This window comes from Anas platyrhynchos, chromosome 7, assembly GCF_047663525.1.
Source record: "Anas platyrhynchos isolate ZD024472 breed Pekin duck chromosome 7, IASCAAS_PekinDuck_T2T, whole genome shotgun sequence".
NCBI classification, from domain to species: domain Eukaryota; kingdom Metazoa; phylum Chordata; class Aves; order Anseriformes; family Anatidae; genus Anas; species Anas platyrhynchos.
Genome location: NC_092593.1, coordinates 29,162,456 through 29,180,579, shown reverse-complemented (window position 1 = coordinate 29,180,579; position 18,124 = coordinate 29,162,456). Strand labels below are relative to the sequence as shown.

The following is an 18,124-nucleotide window of genomic DNA, read 5'->3' as shown; positions in this document are numbered from 1 at the left end:
TGCTTCTCAAGCAATACTGTTTATTTCAGTGATATGAAATGTGGAGCAGACAGCCCTGTGATGCTCGGAGGAATCGGTGACAGCGGATCAGGCTGCCCACGACGGGCTGTGGCTCCTTCCCACGTGGCAGGTTCAGTCGAGGCTTGGCACAACACAAACCCTCCTGGAAAGGGTCGTGCTTCAGCATGCATCCTGGGGAGCAGGGGCTACTGCTTCCTTTTGCAGGCCACTGTGAGGAGAAGTCACCGTGCTGCTGGTGGGGAAGAAAATGTTAGGAAGAGGTAGGAGAAAGTAGAAGACATACAGGAAAAGCTTAGCTGTGAAGACAAAGTCGGATTGCTACGGTTGTCATTTTATCCTGGGCATAACACGCTTCTGAAATGTTTCCTTGCCGAAACTTGTTTTGAATATTTTTGGCTGGATTTTATAAACTCCATATTTATTCAGACATAACATCTATTCTCTCAACTGTGTTATATGAGAGAAGAAACGTTGCACAGCCGTTACGAACTGCTGTCCCAAAATCTTACAGTGCCGTCATCCCTCCCGATTAAACTGATGGGTTAAGAGGACAAAAGAAATCACTTTACCCTCCTCAGCTCTCTTTTCAGTTCAGTTGATGTTGGTTGCACACTGGGGCTTGAATTTAGAAATAATCAATAAATAAATAAAAAATTAACAAGAGACCATTGTGAAATTGAGGCCATGATAATTGTTGGATACACTTAGCTTACCAGTGACTGTTTTCTGATTCTTAGTAGTCAAAGGAAAAAAAAAATCATTGTTTAATTCCTTGAATTTTCATCCTTGGCAGCTGCTGAGAGAAAACCATGTGTGTGTGTGTTTCTCTATAGTATAAGCCTTAGAGAAAAATATTGATTCATTTTTCTGTGTCTTTCAACCAGAAAAAAAAAAGAAGAGACATCCTGCATGATACAGGATTAAAAATAAATAAATATATAAAATGGAAATAAATGTAAGGGAAAAGAAAAAAAAAAAAAAAGTAGAAAACTGACAAAAAAGCAACAAGTTACTTTTTCAATAAAAAATACATGCAGTCTGGCCCCTGGGTCTTGGTTTTAAGTGAAGATATTGACTTGCAGCTGAATGACGAGTAGAATATTTTTCTACTGAAATATTGATAGTAGATTACACTAAACCACAAACTATCTCCATAAAGCCCATCATTTCTAATCCTAATGGTGTTTTCTTTCCCTTAGATGACTACTACATTCATGATATGATGTCTTTATTCTATCTGGGGGAAAAACTTTTTACCATACAGCTAAATTAACTTGTCAAAAGACTTCAAACTTCGGAAGCTTTTACAGCTCAATTCAAAGCTATTATTCAAGATTGAATGAGAAGGCTGTGGACTGTAAAAGCTGGCAAAAAAAAAATAAATTTCACAGGCATTCACAAGTTGAATGGAATACTTACTTTTTGTTCAGGTTGTGTGTTTCATTGAGCTGCCTCAGAATAGCTGAATTTTGCCTATAGCCCCCTTGGTCTGCAACGAAGGACAGAATGCCTCTTTCTGCTGCTCTTGAAGCTGCGCCCCAGTGCATGCTCTTTCACACAGACTTGATTATATTTAGTTTGTGCCAACCTAAATAAGCGTCAACCAGCTCTCCAGAAATGTGGGGAGCACAAAAGAGAATGGATAGCTGCTAGACTGAGGCAGAGCAAGACCGCAAACTTATATTTGTCCTTTTCTTTTAAAATAAGATCACAGACTTAGATCATCTTACAGTCAGTTGCAGCTTTCTCATGCAAATACGAGCGCCTGGCTTCAGGAGCAACAACTGCTTTTCAGGAGAAGCAACTTTCATATTTTACAGACAAGTAGCAGCTGGCAGAGCTTGTGCTTGGAGCCTTCCCTTTCGCAGACCCAGTCTACTTTGCCACCCAGTCTCCTTGAGACAAAAGACATCTGAAGGCAAGGTGGCACTTAAGAGAGCCGGGAGGGGAGCCCAGGGCTCTCAGGCCAGGGCTGTATGGCAGAGGGTGCACATAGTTACTTGACTCACGGGCAAAGCATGTGGCGGGATGGATCCGTAATGGCCAGCAAGGAGAGTGGCCTGGATTCAGCACGCGCGTGGTGCAGCTGCCTCTGGCTGGTCTGCAGGGAATGCTGAGCACAGGAGGGAGTCTGAAATGCATCTTGTGACAAAGGCTGCTGCCGGTCACTTGGGACCCACAACTCACCCCCTGTCTTTCAGAATCTGAATCACTCTTTTTTTTTTTTTTTTTTTCCTTTTTTTCTTTTGCTTTTTAGGATGCCTAGGGTTTAAAGCATTTTCAAGCCTTCAGAGTACTCAGCCATGAAATGGAGGGATCCAGGTTCACTTTTCTCTTCTGCCTGGGAGAATTTGTAAATGCAGCATCCATCGCCCTGCAGGGCTGTGCTCATGGGCAGCACAGGGTAACAACCCTCCGCTCTGAAGGCAGGCCGCTGAGCAGAAAGATGTGCGTGATCCACACGATGACAGAGCAGGCAAGACATTACTACGTTCCTTAGTTGTGAGGCTGAGGAGGAGGGTTAAGAAATGTTTCGTTTCTGTAACATCATCTGAGTTTAGACTGGAGTTGACAGGACCAGCAACATAGCACTGAGATGTTTTGGGGCTTTGCACTCCAGAAGCTAAGCTCTGGGGAGCACTGAACAGCTGCCTTCATAACAGGAGAGCAACCTACTGTAGTATGGGCAACAGCATCTTTGTATTCAGGTCGCTAATTGCAAGCTAACTACTGGATCTGACCTTTTTCTTGTTGGTGCCTTAGTGCTGCATCTGTAAAGCAGGAATATTACCGATCCCCTACCTACGAAGAAGATGAGGATAAATGCACTGTGGTTTCTTACCCATTACTGGGAGACCTGAAGATACAAATGAGGCAGCATAGCAATGACAACTACAACAAAAAACACCTAAATCATCACCAGGCACTTTTGTCTGTGCATGAAAGAACAAAAACTTCAGGCAAAATAATAAAGTTCCTGACAATTTCTGCCTACGGTAGCTTTATTCCATTAAAAAAAACAAACAGCACCTCAGAATATGTCATGACTGTACAGGATTACTAAACACAGGCTCTTCTGCACCACTACATGTGGATATTATTACTTTAGCTTGGTCCACTGCTTGGACACTGCCGGTTGGCATCAGTGCTGATGAGCACTTTAATCAAAACCCCACTGGGCTTCTGCACATGGAGGACGATGAGAGCAAGCTGAATACAAAGCACATCAGCAGTGCCCAGGGACAGGAGCTCAGTACACCTCAGACATAAATCGTGTTTTGACAAACATGGTGTTCTTTGACCAAGGTTCAAATGAGAAGGTAATTTTAGTTTTAACCAGTTGGGACAGAAAGGAGCACTGGTAGATGATGTGTGTGGGCAAAACTGTGCAGACGTTTCAAATTCCTAATTTCTTCCTCCTCTGTTTTGTTTTTCTAAGGATTGTTTCATTACACTGCATGTAGGTCACAACTTTCTTATTTAGAGTCTATGCATTTCCTGAATATGCATATCTATTAAAAGGGTTAGGCAGCTGTGTTTTGTACTTGGCAAAACCTCAGTCACTTTGCTTTCCCTTTCCTATGACAAAACCAAAACCACAGCTAGTTTTGGATTTGAACTCATTCGGAAGTACTGAAAGTGACCTCAGATTTTCTGTCTCCTCGCAGGAGAGCAGTCACCATGGCATATCAGCTTCTGAGATTGAATCTCCCTCTTGCATGTCCAATAAAGATGGGGCAAAAGCAAGGGCACAGCAAGGAGGAATACGCAAACAGAAGTGCGAAGTGGGTGCACTCAGCAAGGCAAGGGGAGCATTAGAACACAATCGAGCAAGGAGAACGATCTGTTCTCGATGAATATACCCGGACGTGTTCTCATAACTCATCCAGACAATTTCTGAAGGCCACGGTGCTGAGCCCACACCAGGTGGCTGTCAGCAGATCTACAGGTCTCATGCTGAGCCAAAACATCCACAGGTCACTCCTGCAGCACTGATTCAGCTCCTTTACGCAGAGACACAGAAGCACCCAAAGAGGGCAAATGCTCAGATTCTTATCTCCTTTTTAACATTTTTTCTTGATGCTTCTACCTTACCTGTTGTATCTTAAAGACTTGTGTTAGTTACAAGCACTTTCTCTGACTTCTTAAAAAGCATCACAGCAGATCAGGACGTGTTGACAGAAATACAAGAGTCTGGAATAGCAACAGTGAAATGGATGTGTGGAAAATGGTATTAAATCATCAAAGGAACACCTCCAAAGTTTGGAGGGTTATATCCAGACCCTGTCTAGCACTATTACATAATTGTGCGTGACCTTTGAATCGAGGACTCTCATTTGCAGACAGGCTGTTTAGTATAGAGCTAAGACATGAATATTCAGCCATTAATGTTAAAAATAATACTTAGAAGGTACTATGACAAAAGGTCAGATGAGTCAAAACTTCTCCAGCTTTAAAAAGGTCTGTGCATGTCCACAAAAAAATACCACTTCTTTTTCCAGGATCAGTAGTTAGGATCAAATCTGTAAAGGAACAGGGGAAAAAAATGAAGAAGAAAGGCGAACTTCACATTCTGAAAAAGAGCAGATAGAAGAGCAGATAGCAGAAACCCCATGGTTTCATGGACTGGATTCAAGGAAAGGACTGAGTGGGACAGAGCAGAAACTAGAACTGGAGTGCTGTTTCAAAAATCCACAAGGCAACAGAGACCAACCCAGAAACGGAATGCAAGTAGTTGAGATATAAATCAATAATATCTACATTGCATAATAAGTACCGTATATTTTTCCTTTTAGAAAAGGAGGAGTTTACAATAGGCACCTATAGAGATGATGTTGCAATGGGATGCGCCTGTGTGTTTCCAGCAGATTTGGTTTAGGTTGTTCACGCTGAGTCGTGCTGGCATCAAAGAGATGAGACACACAGATCTTGATTCATCGTTACCAGGAGCCTCCTGTCATGTTAGCAGGTTGCTTGTTGCATATTAAAGGCTCAGTTATGAACATGGGTGGAAACTTTTCAAACATCACACACCAACGGGCAAACACAAGCAATTCTAGGAAAGCTACTGGCATGGATGGGAAACAAAAGGATGATAATTAAATAGAGCCTTCTGCCTTGGACTGAATGGTGGGCAGGAGAAGATCTGGCTCTTGTGGAGACACTAAGATGCAAAATGCTCTGATCATACAGTAGGAAGTGCAATGGACCAAAATTGGGCTGGGCTTCTGTATAAGCAAGGAGAAAATCAAGTGTTAGGTTAGAGCTATTTATTTCAGTTTTGTTCGCCTGAGTTTTGGCCTTGTTGCTGGTACCCTGCAGTCAGCCACAAGTAAAATGGCTATCTTTAACATGCTAGAAGCAAAATAAAAAATTTCAAGGTCACAAAAGTAAAGGAATTGCAATTACTAGGCTAGAGGGGAAGGAGCTGTGTCCTACACAGGTACATGAATACACTTCGGAGGTGACTGTGTTACTGCATACCCATTTCTCTCATATGAATCTTTCCACAAGACCGAGGATTTGGGAAGGTGGATTCCTATGTCATCATGAAAGAAGTTCTCAGTAGACCTCTACTTAAAAGCTGAATTCCCAGGAGCATCCTTCCTTTTTGTGTATCTCCTTTACTGGCAGCTCTGCTCAGTAAGGGCCTGACTGTCTACAAAACAGTTTCTGAAGTCACAGTTCAAAACACCAGCCTGAGGTTTCTCCTCATACAGAAATCATACGGTCGCACCTGGAAACCACTTTAAGAGTGTGGGCACCCTTAGCTCTTAATATGCAACTGCACGCCACACGAAGTACAGCTGCACACCGTTGGAAGAGCGTGCACTTACAGCCCTACCATGCATGTCTTTGCAAGGTAACTCACCCTTCAGAGTTAATTTTTAAAACATTGAACGCAGTGCTCATGAAGACGCAAAGCCAATCTAACACCAGCTGTATGAAGACGCAGGGTTTGGCACTGGGTTTGCACTCGTACGAGCAGCACCCCCTTACGGGGCAGAGCAGGCTCCCTCCAGCTGCCTTGCCAGCCCTTCTCAACAGCAGCCTGGAAGGCTTAATCCTAAAATTGTAGGGCCATTCAGTGCCCTTCTCTGTCGATTCAATCGCAGGTCTGTCTGCTCAGGCTTTCAGCGGGCGTGCCAAGCGAAGTGGTGGTTTGGGTGATGCACACACCTGACCGCCAGGGACTGGAAGGAGACCACCGGCTTGTTTCACTCCGGTTACTGAGCAGCCGCTGGAGGTTTGCAGCTTTCCATCACTACCAGCTTGGACGGGATTCAAACCAGCGACCTCAAGAGAAAACCATCCCTCCTCGATTGCCCAGCTCCTGACGCATCTCATCCTCCGTGCGCTCTCAGGAGCGAGCAGGACAGCTCCCTGTTGCCGAACAGCAGCCTTGGAGTGGTTTTTAAAGGAGCGTTTTTGCTTTTCTGGGCTTGAGCCCAAAATCCTACTTGGAGTCACTCACATTCATGTCAGCAGAACAACACAGCCAAACATAAAGTTCTTTTTTTTTTTTTTTTTTTTCCCTTTAATTAAACTGTTTTTCTCTCAAGTCAAATGTGAGTATTATCATCACTCCAAACTAAGAACAAGCACCAGTGAATGTTGCCAGTGAAATTTAAAATCCACTTGAAATAGCTTTACATTGAACAGAAAGTATCATCTTTTACTGGACGCTTCCTCACCAGAGCAACTGTTAGAATTGAAATAGAGCAGATTTCTAGACTATCAAGTGCAAAAGACATATTCTCTCTGCTTTCCTCCTGCCTTCAGAAGGAATACAACATCCTCATTTGTCTATGCTGGGTTTAACTTATTTTTTTTTTTTTAAATGGGCATGCCAAAAACATACCCATTTGCCACAACTGCTCAATTCATTCCCAGGACCATTACAAGCTTCTCTGGCAAAAAAACGTTCTGTCATGCCTCTGGCTGAGAAGCTCTGCAGAGAGTGGTGTTCCTAGTCTCATTTGTGGGCAGAAAGTCCAGGCACCAGAGGAACAATGTTTGCACCCAGCCCAAATGCCTCAAAGTCCTCATCTGCCAGCAAACTTCACCAAAAAACCTCTTGCCACGGGTCCTCTCCTGTACAGGGGCCAGGCTTTTTACAGTGTGGGGTACAGTAATGCTGGAGAATGACAGAAGAGATGCAAAAATAGAGTGGAAGCACACGTCTACAGCTCATTAACTGACTTCAGATGACACCAGCTTGCTGGTGATTTTGTGTGTATGTGTGTGTGCTTTTTTCCCCTCAGCTTTAGCAGGGAATATTTTATTTGCTTACCGAAGTTTCCACATGCAATATGTAGTTGCTGTTTTGTTTTGTTTCTTAAATCCCTTACCTATATATTTATTATAGACAGATATTATACCCTCGCAGTAAAGAAACACTGCAAAGTGCTAGTTAACTTCTCAGAGCTGACTGAATAATACCATAAATACAAGGGTACTGAAATGACAACAATAAAGGGATCTGTACTTTGAACAATAAATATGAACTGTAGCTGTGCTTTGGATTTTATGCATGCTCTAGCTAATAGGTATTCAGCTTGTGTGGGCCACTGACATTTAAATAAACACATGTGCAGTCCAAGGGGGTTGGCTGCAGAGCCTCTTGTCAATTGAATCCAGCCCTGGGAACACGAATAGAACAGCTCGGGATTGCAGAAATTCCACGCTGGGCCAGCCCCTGGTGGTATCTCTCCTGAAAGCATAAGACATCCTCCATGGGGGGGTAAAAAAGTGACAATGGCAATGAGGAGGGGGTGGAAAACCCCGAAAACATGTGGATTCAAAGAGATGCTGTAAATATTGCTAATGAAAAAGTCTGCCCTTTGCTTGGGGAGCACTCAGCTTCCCTGGAACTGAGCTACCCGGTCAACCTTAATAGCATTCATACACTGCATCAGGAAATAGAAACAACAACATCAAAAAATGCCTTTTAAAGAAAGCCCTTTTTTTTTTTTTTTTGGCAAAGCAAGGCCACGGTACACTGATGTAAATCCATTCAAGAAACAGACATATGGGTTGACAGGATGCAGAAGGATCTAGAGACAACCACTTTCTGCAGTGCACGTGCTTCTGAGGCCACCTCTGCGTGCACAGACTGGCTGGGTTATGGTGGAGTAACTCTGACTGCATCGCTGGAAAAGGCAAGGACTAACACTGCAAGTCTTCCTTTACCCATTCCAGCAAACCAAGTGGTAGTTCTCAAGATCAAAAATACCTCGGCAGCATCAGACACACCGAGAGGCTACAGGGTAGATTGTAATACTCAGCACCTCATTGCAAAATAACAAAGTATAGGAAGGCTGTGAGGTGCCCCAAGCACTTGTTATCACAGTGCATGTAAACCATGGGTGATGCCATGATCATTTGTGGGACTTGAAACATTCTCCATCAGTGTCACAGAGAGCACAGTTTCACATCCAGATGTTAGCTTTTCCCACCACCACTGCATGTCACAGGTGAGGGGTAGCCCAGGCAGAAGGTGACACCAACTCCAGGACTGTCAGCCTCTGAAAAAGCAAGTTAAAATATAAAAATAAAATAATAATAATAATCCAAGGGGGAATTCAGTGAGCTACTTAAAGTCTAGCTCTAACACTGAGTAAAGCAATAGAGGCTACATAACAGTATTAAAGATAATTAGAGAATTAGGATGAAAAAAACACGCTTCTGGTAGCTGGAATCATGCCTCCTGGGGAATTCTTTGTGGGCATCAATGCATATGTAAGTAGGGGCAGTTTAGCTGATACAGTGTACTATGGTTTCTCAAAAGCTCTCTCGCCAGGGGCTCCTAGGAATTTAATCTCTCCTGGGATTAGAAGGGAGGTTCTCAACTGAATTCAAAACTGGTAGAAAATAAGGAGGGACAGGTAAGAATAAATGGCTATTTTTCACAGGGGAGGCAATCCCAGTGGAATCCCACAGCAATTTGGGCTGTGACATGGGTTGCTCTCAGAGCAGAAATGATCGAGAAAAGGGATACAGCAGCAATCTGCTGAGGATTGCAAAGGAAAAAAATGACTTAGAATAGCAGAAACACCCTTCTGCAAAGAGCTGCAGCAGGACTGAGGGGCATGGTGATAAAACAGAGTATCGGGTGCTGATAAATAGCAAGCGGCACATAACCAAGCTGGCCTCTCCATTTGCTGTTACCTGCTCAGGAAAGAGAAGCTAAATCAACAAGAACACCAGTTCATTCCCAGCAGTGAGTGAAGAGGGGAACGGAGCATGAGGAGCTGCCAGGAAAAGGCCTGAGAGGTGCCCCCCATCAAGGTATTGCTTAATCCTGGCCAGTTCCTCCACTGCCTGAAAAAGAGGCGACTTCTGTATCTCCATGACATTTTCCACCAAATCAGGAGGCACCCGGTGGTAGTGGGTGTATTTATTGTCACTCCCTTCACCTACAGAGCAGTGCCTGATGCACATCCTTAGCCAGGCAGCAGACTGCAGACTGAAACCCACAGCAAAACACTTTTACCTGCACATCATGGACTTTGCTACCATAGGTGCTTGTGGAGGCCAGAAAAGTAAGCGTGCTCCAAAGGCAGTTAGCCAAAATAACGGACAGGAAGCTGAACAAAAAGGTCTAGGGAACTTAAAAATGGAGAGAAAACCTCTAGCTCGGGGAGCTGTTAAACTACAGCCTGCTGGGAGTGGTTGCTGGAGTCAGCCTAACTCCTGTTTTTATGCTCCTTCCATTTAGCATCCACTACCAGGCAATGTCAGAGACAGTGCGCGGCGCTTTGGTCTGTCTTAGTACAGCTGTTCCTATGCTTCACAGATTAACTTTGGATCCAGGCATAATTGGTTCAGAAGGAAAACATTGGGAAAAAAAAAGTCTGGGAGAGAATGTCTAGCATGCGTTCCTAATAGAGCCAATGCTTTCAAAACTGTTCATCTAAATATAGTTTCTAAAAAACCACTGAAGTCAATAGGCTTTAGGCATGGATGTGACTTCTAAAGCATGCTACTGGTGCAGGAAAAAAAAAGAGGATTTGGAGCAAGGGGGATTTTTCCTAGAACAGCCTTCTTGGTGGGGAACAGTCAAAGGCAGGACCTCGTGGGAAGCATCCAAGAGGCCAACAGATGGAACAACCACAACAATCAGGTCTCCAGAATCGATGGCTTCTCATCAGCAAAGCCGTTTATACCTTCTAAAGGAAATTAAGGATGAAATAATTGAACTACCAGCCATGCCTGAGACCTGTCATCCTAAACTACCTTAGTACCAGAGGACTGAGTAGATCTAATGTTCTCCAAGTCTACATTTGAGAACAGACAACACATGGATGAGTAAGGATCTAACCATGGACAGGCACAGCATGGCTTCTGCTGCACCAAGATATGGCAGATGGGTGAAGGAGCTGGCAAATGTATGGATAAGGGAGGCACGGTGGCCTAATCTACTTCAATTTCCCCAAAAGTTTCCAGTATTTTCCTTTACCAAGTGCTCTGAGGTGCCATGGGATAAGAGGGAAGGTCCTTGCACAGATTAAAAATAATAAAAACCCAAGAAAGAACAGGAAGCAGAAGGTGCAAAGCTAATGTTAGCTGAAGCTGGCAATCCAGAATTAACTAGGATATTTCAGTACTTGCTCTCTTCTGCTTTCGCAGGAACAGAACAGCATAGCTGCCGTCTCACTGCTGCCCACCACCACGCTGGTGGAGCCTCTTCCCTTGCAGCAGCCGCAGCCTCCTGTTGATCGCACTGAAGCTCTGGCTCACCTTCCTTGTCAAGCAATGAGATCTCTGCTTTGGTTTTCAGCTCGTTTGCTTTTTTTTTCTGTAGCAGTTTGATTTGTGGTTGCTAGCAATACCTCAGCGGCTGCTCTGCTGCATAGCAGAGGTTCCCTGAATTGCCATCAGCCTTATCCAAACAGTCTTACTGTGCAGGCAGCAGGCCCTGCAGGAAAGATTTCCAGTCTTCTGAAACAGGTTGGAAATCAAGTTCACATTCTTCGATACTTCTTTTTTCCTTCCAGTATCCTGGATGAGGTTGCTTTGTAGGACATTTCACAAGTGGACAATTCCCAAGTATCTCCTTTTTTTTTTTTTTTTTTTTAAATTCAAAAACACCCATTTGCCAGACATTTCCCAGAATACGCATTGCGTGGAGAAATATTCCAGACTGCATCGATGCCTGCAACCAGCCCCACACATGCTGAAAGACATTATGGGATGCCACCAAGCACGTCCTGCCCAAGGGGAGCTGGAGGCACTACCGAGGCTGATGGATGCGCCTGCCTGGGCTGACAGCTCTGTTTAGGAAAACGAGGGTGCTGGTTTAGGTGAAGGTGCGTGCCCATCTCTGACTGGATGCTGAAAATCTAGAGGTGCTGCTGAAACCATAACACAGAGAAAGAAAAGGCAGTGTGTCAGGGGATAGAGCATGTCAGGGGGTACAGAGTTGACCTGGAAAAACTGGGTTAATTTCTGCAAAACCACTGAGAGGAAGAGGATGTTGCATTTATTTACAGAAAATGCAGTTATCTACACTGAACGCAGTCCTGACTCCACTGGTGCCCTCCTTCTTCTGAAAAAACAGTCTGGGACAAGATGCATATATGCAGAAACCCATTCAGTGCTAAGGTCAACAAGACTCCTGCTGATACCAGCAGATATTGGCATAATCCCCAGATAACCCCACATTTGGGCCCAGACCCAAAATTAGTCACAGGGGTGCCTAAATCCCCCAGCATGACTCCACCGTAGCCAGCCCATTTGCAGCACTTCTTTTGGGGACCAGACTGGCCCTGCTGGAGTGATCAGTGCAGGACCTGGACCCCAGCCCTGCTGAGACACCCAGGGGGAAGCACAGCAGCGGTGCCAATCCTAGGAGCGGTCTGAGGGAATGTATGCAAACACCTGCCTGAAGGCAACTGCACGGGGACCGCCAACTCGTTCTGCACAGACTAGAAAATATTTACTATGATTTCCATTCCCCAGCAAGCGAGGCTCAGATGTCATATTGATTGGGTGCAGTGTAAGAAGCTTGACAGACAGAAACGATGCGGAGCAATCTGGAAAGCACGGGAAGCTGGGCTCCACAGAACAACGCGTATTTTTCAATGCAACCACAGCCTCTGCAGGTAAGAACAAGAGGACACGTTGCATTTTTAGGACAAGGGACTGAGTAAGAGAGTCCCTGGCAAATAACCAGCTGCACAGGAACCTGCAGGAAGAAAAAGGGAGAGCTCACTTCGGTGCATGGATGAATGCAGAGCAGAAAATCAGCACAGGGTTTTGGCAAGACCATGGCTGGAAGAGCACAGGAAGCACATCTGGAAAGCAGCTCCTCAGGAAAGAGCCACAGATCTTAGCAGAAGCCTGGAAAACCTGCCCTGAAGCAACTTGTCTCCTCTTCAGCTGGAGAGATGCTCTGACCTGTCCACAACTGCCTGTATTGGAAGAGCAGGGGGAAACTTTTTCTGCACAAAGGGTCCATGGAATTTGGGAGAAAGAGGCTCAGGAGAGCACTGCCACAGAGTAAGACTCAGGCTCTGGATGACCAGAGAAAGAGCTGATGTGGCAAGAGCAATTGAAACAACTCAGCCACATGGCAGAGCTCTCCCCAGCCACTGTCACACAGGTCTGTAAGCCCAAAAGAGATGTTTCCCTAAAAAATGGGCCTGAGACGGCCCCCCAGGAAGCCTTCTGTTTAAGAACCTGCATCCTTTCCAAGGATTACTACAACACCTGCTTTCTTGAGGAAGATTATGTTTTCTACCCTTCGGTTTTCACAGAGTTGACAGGATAGGGTTCCCAGACTGGCTATATTATTTTCTTCCCATGTATCACTAGACAATCTAATTTCTCCCTTTGACTGTAGTTATCAGATAGTTGAATTTATTTCAGTTAGGGGAATATTTCCTTCAATAGCTGAAGATAGCCAAATGCCCAAAAAGATCATTTTAATTCTGTGAGAAGCCGTTCTACGACATTATGATAATATCTGCTATATATTTTGATGATCTACTGCTATGCCTCAGGTTCTGTGTTGAAACAGCTGACTCGTGTTATCGAGCATTATGTAGATTTGTTTACACTCAGCTGAGTTATTGCTAAAAAGTAGTCTTAGCTAAGCATCATAGGACCGTACTTCTTTGTGATGGAAAGGTGGTACAATCGGGCCAGAACCAAAGCTGTAACTCTGCCTGTTCTTTGATGGACTGATTGCTGTTATCAGGGAGCCCTATGATCCTTACCTGCAACAGGAGACACTGCTCATGCCCACAGCACAGGATCCATGAAATGACTCAAAAGACTGTCCACCCTTCAGGGAACTGCCCCTTTCTGTCTCCAACAAGACAGCAAATCAAATTTAATTCAAATAAAATTACTGCAGATAGTGGCTGCCAATCGTACTGTTTGTGGCCATACAGGAAATTATACTGGAGAGGAAAAGGGCTTGAGAATATGAGGGCAGGGAAACATCTTGTCTGTGACTGAGACAGAAACAAGGAGCTACAAGACCTGGATAAAGCACTCAGTATGGTGACAAATGACTAAAAATTGGTCCTAAAACCACTACTTGAACGTTACTCTGGAGCAGAGACCTGCTCCAGCAGGTACCTACGTATGGACCAGAAGGACCTGCCTGGGACCACACCTATAGTCTCACCAAAAGCTCTCCTGCAGTGAGAAAACCTGGGTGACCCCCATCTCTGGTTTTCTCTCTGGAAAGCAATCCACTGATCCACCAGAGCTGCTGCAACTGCACTTGTTGCAAGAGCCGGGTCTCGTGTTGTGGGGCTTCTCGAGAGGTTTCTCTGCCTCACACTGCAAAGCAGCATCTTCACTTCCCTCCGTTAATTTATTTCAATTTTTTTTAGATGGATTCTCTTGTGATCTCTTATTCCTTGACAGTACTGCCCTTTCAGTAGGAAACCCATCTCCTTCACCGGTCCCAACAGGCCCTGCTGAAAAACAGCCTTTCCCTTGCAAGTTAATTATAGGAGAAAGCTGTTGTCTGCTTTACTCCTTCCTCAGGCAACGAGACGCTTGGCCACAGGGTCCCCCTGTGCAGTCAGTCTCATTTTGGAGGTTGATAAGAGTAAGAGGGAGAGAAATCAGAGGATTTGAGGATTGTGTCACCCTCGCAGGTTAGCTGTAGAGCCAGTAGCCACTGGCCCCTGCTGTTGCTTTCCAGGCCCTCTGGCTAGGAACACTTGTTATCATCAGATTAGCACCTATGCCACTTTACTCACGTCTTACTCATTATACATGCTGCCAAGTACACAGACACTCCTGAGTCAGCCCCTTGAATGGAGCAAGCTTCGAGAACCTGAAATGTTCTCGAAATATGGATGTTGTTTAAATTCAAAACGCACGTGGTCTCTCCGGGATAAGGTCCGTGAAGCTCCCCGAGTTTTGTTCAAACACCTTTACTCCAACATACATGCTCAGCAGCCAAATGATTTGTCTATACTTCCTTTAAGCAGCATTCCCAGAGAGGGTGGGAAGTGTTTTTAGGAAAGCTAAATATTTCAACTGAATGAGCTGGAAAGGAGGTAAGATCCAGAGGGGTCTCACCTGGCTGGCAGAGGAAAGCAACAAACCTGGGGATCACAGCCCCGGCCAGCTGGAAGGCTGCCTCCTCTTGCACCCTGAATTTTTAGGCGCTGACAGTTTTAATATTTGTTCTTTCCAGATTGCCAAAGCAGCAATAAATCCTAATCCACAGATTCTACTACCAGCATGTGAATCTTTTATTACCAGATACCTGCTGAGAGTTGCCTGTGTTGATATTTTACTGACAGCAGAACACTTCATACCCTGTTATTATCTGAAACCACCTGGAAAAATAACACATCCAGAAAGCTGCCATGAAGACATCCTGAAGATGGAAGCTGCCATCAATGATGCTGACACTTCAGGATGTCATCTAGGACACTATTCATGGTTAGACCATCTATGCTAACTCAAAACAAGTTCAATTAATTGTATCACCAGAAACCAGAGTACTGCTCATAAGGTAATGGTCTTTTTTATTTTTTTTTTTACAGACAGTATGAACTATATCTTTATGAGCACCCAGATTGCATACTACTCTTGTCTTTAATGTGCTCACATTTTCTTACTCTTGCTTATCCCCTTGTTATGTGAGCTGTAATCACACCTGCCTTGCAGTGCTCCAGTGAAATTGTCATATCCGAGTGCAAGTTGCTATGGGCCTGATTTAAATTCTCTTCCGATGGGCTGGGTAGTCTTTTCGAGTCCTAATAACGTCCTGAAACAATCCCACTATTCCAGTGAGAAAAGCAGGCTGCTTCACTGCTAGCAAGCAATTTTGCACTGGTTCAGAGTATAGCAAGGCTCAGGTCCTTTGAAAGGCAAAGGTAAATGCAAGCTAAACCATATATTGATGGGGTAGTGTCACTGTTTCCCCCTCCATTCTTTACAGTGTTTCCAAAATACTCAAACTTATTTTTTCTCCTTTTGTTCTCTCCCACATAGCAAATATTAATCCCTCCCTCCCCCACCTAGCCCCTTGCCACGAGCAGAGATGAAATAAACAGCTGGGCTGCTCCTGCCAAGAGCAATTTCACCTCCCAGCAGTGCCAAAAACACCGTTGCCTGCATCCTGGCATCAGCCGTTTCAGCACAGCCTCACGAACAGGATTTGCACGGCCAGCAATAGAAAGAACTTGGCTTTTCATGTGTCCGACCAAAATAATGGCTATTTAAAAATATCCCTGGCAAGAGAAAGTCTCAGAGTGCCTTAAAACATACATCAAGCTACTTAAAATCTGCAGGGACTCAACAAGACATCAGAGCAGAGCAGTTTAACTTCACAGACAGCAGAGAGGGTCATTGTTAGAGCTGCACGGGGGGAAAAGCACTTCCTTTTCAAAGGGGAGTCGGAAATTGAGTTTAGTTTCAAGGAGTGCTTTTTTTGGTCAGCCTGAGGTTTGGGTTTTCTTTTTTTAACCTCCCCAGTGGAAGGGGAGGCAGCCAAGCTCCAGGACTGTGCTGCCAGCCAGCTCTGCAAGGAGAAGCGCTTTGCCCAGCAGCAGAGGACTCTGGAAGCAGATGCTGAGGCAACCCTCTGTTCTACCCAGCAGCTAGCCAGGAGAAAAGCAGCATGAAAATAGGTAGGCATCCAAGGGAAACCTGTTTGGGTTCCTCTACACCCTCCTTGAAGTCAAACTGAGCCAATGAAACATATCAGCTTCAACACAAGTGGATTTCCCCCATCAGTGTTACCTGCTGCCAGGAGAGCTTCTCACAGAGGTGACGAGTTGCGAGGAGCAGGTACAAACAGCTGGTTGTCCCAGCAGGAGCCAGGAGGTAGACCAGGTACACACAGATCTCCCAGGTGCACTGCCCTTCAAGAACAAGCTCCAGCTCCTGCAAAACAGTGGTAAGAACAGCAAGAGTGGTAGCCAGGACAGAGCAAGGCATATTGGGCCAAGAGCTAGTGATGGGATTAACATGGTACAAAGCTGAAACACCTGCAGTTAATCCTGAACCTGTTGCAACTAGTTTAGAGATGACGGCTTTCAGGAAGGATTCCTGCAAATGGAGAACGCTGTAGACATCAGGAGGTGTGATGCTAGAGGGATGGCTCCAGGCAGCCAGGACAGAGGCGCCCATGGGCACAACCCAAAGAGCAGCCACTCAGCTGCAACAAGTACCCAGGGACAAGGCACAGGGTGGCTGTTGTGGAAGGAGAAACACAACCCAGGTGAAATCAATGTCACGTTTGCAGTAGTAAGAGCTCTAGGAAAAGGCATCAGCTGCATAGCCCCAGCAGATATGAAGACATTTCATATACACAGACTACAGAAGAAAACCAGTACCAGATACATTGCCAGCATGTTCAGCTGAGGCCAATACTAGAAGCAGAGGAGCCTAGGAAAAGCTTGCAGTTTGACAAAGGAAAGAGAAAAGACAAATTGCATTAGCAACAAAGAATAGCAGAGCATTGCACATAGAGCCACAAGCTTCCCTTGCAGCAACCACACACAGACAAGCTGGAAACCAGTTCAAAGACCGCAAGAAATGAGGAACTACAAGGTTTAACATGAGGCTAAGAAAATCGGTTGCCATGGTCCAAATTACGCATTTCTCCTCTGCTGGGGAGTTGACCAGAGAGCATCTACTTGAAGCAGCAGTGCAGTGCTAGAGCAGTGGATTCACAGAGTGCAAAGGCTGTTCTACATCCATGCTGTAGCTATTTTAGGGTTTTACTTTGTGTAGCTCTGGTCTGATCTTGTGACAGAGATGCCCATTAAAGTCAGTCAGGCAACACACCCCCAATCTGAAAGAAAACATCACTGTAAATGCACCCATAGGTAATGGGGTCTGCCCCTATGCTGAGGCCGTGCTACATGGGAGGGCACAGCGGTGCAGCTAGCACAGATGTTCCAGCATCTGCTGCGCTCGTCGCTGGGATGGTGCCAGCATCAGCACGACAAGAAGGGGCTTGGGGAGTGTGGGTCTGTATTTGTGTCAGAAACCATTTGCTCAAGTTTTCAGTTTTTAGGGGGTGCAGCATTGACCACGAAAAAAATGGTGGAGAGGGGGTGTTCTTGCAGGAAATAGCACGCACGGCTTTCACATAGCACGCAGAGCTTTGTCCAGCTTTGAGACTCATTAAAGGTCATGTTGTGCCACTCCGTTCCCCTCTGTTTTCTCAACTTATTGCTTTCTCTGCTGGTACCTTGCCTGATCACCTGCCTGTGCTCTACCTCTGCAGGCCTGGAGCACTGCAAATATGAGAGGAGGACAAACAAGCTTGTTATTGATGTGTTTTGGCATTGCTCCATTTATTATTGATGCAGTGGGTAAATGATGGCCTGTTGTCCATTTCCTCCATTGTAAAGTGTTAATATCAATTATTAAAAATAGTCTGAGGCATGAAATATGGGGCATGAAAGCACGTGCCTGTGAGTGATGGGCATAGCTAGGATATAGCTACATCCAAGCTGCATCCTTAATGTGACAGCTCTGAAGGCTGGCGCTAACTGTTCGTACAAGCAACGGCAGCCTCTGCAGTGCCACTTCCTTCCCCTGGGCACGGCTGGAGGAGTACTGTCTGGAAGTGAGAGGCTGACAGGTAGAGCTCTCCAAGGTGAACTAA

The 18,124-nt window shown here is 45.2% G+C and overlaps 1 long non-coding RNA gene across 1 annotated transcript; it reads right to left on the bottom strand.

Annotated features, from left to right (window-relative positions):
- Nucleotides 1-16,485, bottom strand: LOC110353643 (uncharacterized). The gene is made up of 2 exons (XR_002404428.4): nt 16,246-16,485; nt 1-253 (listed from the first exon to the last, which is right to left on the bottom strand). It is a non-coding gene; the product is annotated as an uncharacterized lncRNA (long non-coding RNA).
- Nucleotides 16,486-18,124: the final 1,639 nt, after the last annotated feature.